The sequence below is a fragment of the Loxodonta africana genome, chromosome 7 (assembly GCF_030014295.1).
Source record: "Loxodonta africana isolate mLoxAfr1 chromosome 7, mLoxAfr1.hap2, whole genome shotgun sequence".
NCBI lineage: Eukaryota > Metazoa > Chordata > Mammalia > Proboscidea > Elephantidae > Loxodonta > Loxodonta africana.
Genome location: NC_087348.1, coordinates 115,246,914 through 115,251,619, shown reverse-complemented (window position 1 = coordinate 115,251,619; position 4,706 = coordinate 115,246,914).

Sequence of the window (4,706 nt, the reverse complement as noted above, 5' to 3'; positions counted from 1 at the left end):
TTTGTATTAGTTTTCTATTGCTGCTGTGATAAATTACCACAAACTTAGTGACTTAAAACAATGCAAAGTAATTCTCTTAACAGTTCTGGAGACCAGAAGTCCAAAATCAGTTTCACTGGGCTAAAATCAAGATGTCATCAGGGCTGGTTCTTTTTGGAGGCTCTGGGGAAGATCAATCCATTTCTAGCTTCTAGAGTTGCATTCCTTGTATTCCCTGGCTTATGGTCCTTTCCTCCATCTTAAAAGCCAGAAGTGTAACATCTCAAATCCCTCTCTGCTTTCATTGCCCATGTCTTCTCTCTATGGTTGTAGCTTCTCCCTCTATATCTCTTCTTTAAGGACACTTGTGATTACATCATTGGGCCTACCTGGATGAACCAGGATGCTCTTCCTATCCCAAAATCATGGCTTAATCACATCTGCAAAGTATCTTTTTGCCCTGTAAGTTTTTACTAATTGGTTAGGGATAATGCATCCAAGACATTTTGGGAAGAATTGGAGAATGAATTTGGGAAAGTTATTTGGAACCATATTTTAAAGAGGAGGAGCCCTGGTGGCACAGTAGTTAAAGTACAAGGCTGCTAACCAGAAGGTCATTTCAAATCCTCAGCCACTCTATGAGAGAAAGATGTGGAAGTCTGCTTCCATATAGATTTATGGCTTGAAAGCCCTATAGGGCAGTTCTACTCTGCTAGAGGGTCGTTATGAGTCTGAATCGACTTGACAGCAGTAGGTTTGGTTATCTGGTTTGGATTTTTAAAAGAGCTGGGCAGAGATACCTCTAGATTTTTTAAAATGAAGTAATGTAAGACCAGATAATTTTACACATTAAGAAGATTGCAGGAATCCTTTATTTTATAGCTGAGGAAACAGAGTAGGGAGGGACAAATAATTTATGTTTTGTACCAGTTCAAACCCCTGCTGAGAACTTGTGTTTCTAACAAGTTCCCAGGAAGTTATACATAAGAATACGTAAGAATCACCTGGGGATCTTAAAATGTCAGTTCTAATTCAGTATATCTCTGGCGGAAATGAAAAGTTTCAGCATGGGTTTGAACCAGAATGAACTGGTTTGAAACTCTGGTGCTGACTCTTATGTCCCGTCATTTTCCAAAAAGAATTTGAGATCATTTAAGTGACTTGTGTCTGACCAGTTTGCCACACAGATGAAAGTTTTAAGGAGGTATGATTATAGTCATAGACAGCTAATACAGTTGAGAATAATGAGCAAAATCAATTGTGTATGACAGGCCTATAAGCAGAGAAAATTTTCAATTCTCAACAATGCCTTGACATTTAAGGTGCAGAATTTTTTTAATTGACAAGGAGTCTCAAAAACCCAGTGTTTTTTTCTCATGTTTAATACTGGCTTGACTAGTTGGAATGTATGTAGTACTAGGCACCACTTCTCAAGAAAAACATGATCCAGGAAATTACCTTATTAGGGTTGGAGACAATTAGACTAAAAAGATTGACTCGCTCCTAAAATAGAGAAGAAAAAAAGGCCAGTCCTGTGGAAAACCAAGAGAAACAAATAGTTCATAGGAAAAGAAATGCAGATGATGATTCTTAACCATGTGAAAAGGTGTTCAACCTCACCCATGATAAAAAAGAAAAAAGTATATGTAGTTATGTCTCACCTATTAGATTGGCAAAGTTCCAGGTCTGGTAACTTTTTTTTTTGGAAAGGTTGTGAGGAAGCATGCACTCTTGATACATTGCTGATGGTCATACAAAATCATCCCTATGGAGATAAATTTTGCAGTAACTGGCAAAATTACACATGTGTTTATGCTTGGACCTAGTAATCAGATTTCTAGGAATCTATCCCAGACATACACCAGCAAAGATAAAAAGACAGGCACAAAGCTATTGCAGAATTGTCTGTAATAGCAAAAATCAGGAAACTAAAATGCCCATCATTAGGGGATTGGTTAAAAAGTATGGTACATCCACACAATGGATATTACGTAGCTGTAAAAAAAAAAATTTCACCTACTATTCTAATATTCATTATTAACTGAGAAAAGCAAACCAGAGAAAAGTATGTTATAGCATGTTACTGTTGAAGAAGAGTGGGGCTACACATTGAAAAGTATCTGCCTATATTTAAAAAATCAACAATCGAAGGTTTAGCCATGTATTTAACCATATATATATATATTTATAATGCATGGTTTAAAGTCAGGAAAGGTGTGTGTCATGGTTGTTTCCTTTCACCATACCTGTTCAATCTGTATGCTGAGCAGATAATTTGAGAGGCTGGACTGTATGAAGAAGAACAGGGCATCAGGATTGGAGGAAGACTCATTAATAACCTGTGTGCGATATCCAGATGACACAACCTTGCTTGCTGAAAGTGAGGAGAAGTTGAAGCGCTTACTGATGAGGATCAAAGACCATAGCCTTTAGTGTGGATTACACCTCAACATAAAACAAAAATCCTCAAATGGGACCAATAAGCAACATCATGATAATGGAGAAAAGGTTGAAGTTGTCAAGGATTTCATTTCACTTGGATCCACAGTCAACACCCATGGAAGCAGCAGTCAAGAAATCAAAAGACCTGTTGGATTGGGCAGGTCTGCTGCAAAAGATCTTTTTAAAGTGTTGAAAAGCAAAGATGTCACCTTGAAGACTAAGGTGCGCCTGACCCAAGCCATGGTATTTTCAATCACATCATATGCATGGGAAAGCTGGACGTTGAATAAGGAAGACCGAAGTATCAATGCCTTTGAACTGTGGTGTGGGCAAAGAATATTGACTATATCATGGACTGCCAAAAGAACGAACAAATCTGTCTTGGAGGAAGTACAACCAGAATGCTCTTTAGGAGCAAGGATGGCGAGACACCATGTTACATACTTTAGACATGTTATCAGGAGGGATGAGTCCCTGGAGAAGGACATCAGGCTTGGTAAACCACAGGTAAAAGAGGAAGACCTTCAATGAGATGGATTGACAGAGCGACTGCAACAATGGGCTCAAGCATAATAACGATTGTGAGGATGGTGCAGGACTGGGCAGTGTTTCGTTCTGTGGTACACAGGGTCGCTATATGAGTCAGAACCGACTGGACGGTACCCAACAACTACAACGTAGTTACCAGTAGGGGGAGAAAGGAGATCGATTGGAGGGAACCAAGTTAGGAGTTAAGACTTCTTCAAATATACATTGTCAATTTGATTTTGGAGTTAAACATTTTTACAAAATTATGAAACAGTTCCTCCAAAATAATAAATGAAACAAATGTACCTAAAAGTATATCCAGTTGGAGGCATAACCACAGAGAGGGACTATACCAAGTCATATAAAATGTACTAATTGATAACTCCCTAGTGGACTATCCCCTAAGAAAAAATAAACTGCAAAAATCATCTTAAACTGTTAACAGCAATCATATTGTTGATGACAGTGTGATACTGTTATTCTGACACTGTTGTATGGGATAAAATATTGTGGGGTAAGGCAAGCTTATATTTATGTAATTTCTAATTCTATTATTTCATTTCTTGCTTAGGTCTGGGACTCTCAGCCAGAGAGAAAGGAGATATAAGTTAGGTAAAATGTGTGTAGTCCTGTTTTTTATCACACTTACCTGTAAAAATTCAAGTTATTTTAACTAAGAAAAAACAGATGTGTTACCAAGCTCTGCTAACTGAAAAGGCTAGAAATAATAACCAAACCAGTAGAACATGCACATCTAGTTTCCAGAAATACCATTTCCCCCTAAAAGGGACTTGAACATCTAGAAGAAAGGGTACTTGTTTCAACCAAACCAAAATCAAACCCATTGCCGTTGAACCAATTCCGAATCATATGGACCCTATAGGACAGAGTAGAACTGCCCCGTAGGGTTTCCGAGGCTGTAATCTTTTCGATGGCACTAGTATTTTTTTTTTTTAATCTTTATAGAAGCAGACTGCCACAATCCTCCCTCGGGGTGGCTGGTGGGCTCAAACTGCCGGCCTTGGCTTAGCAGCTGAGTGCTTAACCACTGCACCACCAGGGCTCCTTAAATAAGCAACAATCCATACAAAAACTAACACACTATTGCTAACCATTGTAGGATGCTAGTGAACTAACGTTTTGAAGATTAGTAAATAAGAGAAAAGAAATCAGCATTTCCTGCATTTTTCATACAAACTCTACCGCTGGCACACAAGTAGTAGATCAGGGGCAATTTCTCTTTAAAAAAAAAAAAAATCATTCCTGTTAATAAAAGGGAATGACAGAATTACAATATTACCATTTTGCAACTTCTGTGAATTAATGAAGGTAAGCACTGGTCATCAACAGCTGCTAAAATCGCAGGAAGGGTCACAGCCTGACATTATGTGCTTTCTGATGGAAGACCACACTACTCATCTATAAGGTACTTTTATCAAAAAGAATCAAGCCTCAATCTAATCGAGCATCTACCACTTTATGGGAAACAGGACAGAGGATCATGCTGAATGGCACCAAAGGGATGCAAATGGCACAATTGTTTCTTCAATAAATTACATACAAGGAAAAAAAAACCAATGGAGAGAGAACATATAGATTAAGAGATATCAACCAATCACAATACGTGGACCTGACATGAATCTTGAATCTAACTTAAAGGTTAAAAATCATTTGAACATTTATAAGGCAATTGCAGATTTTAACACAGTGGTTATTTGATGATATTTAGAAATTATTGTTAATTTTTTAGGTGTGAA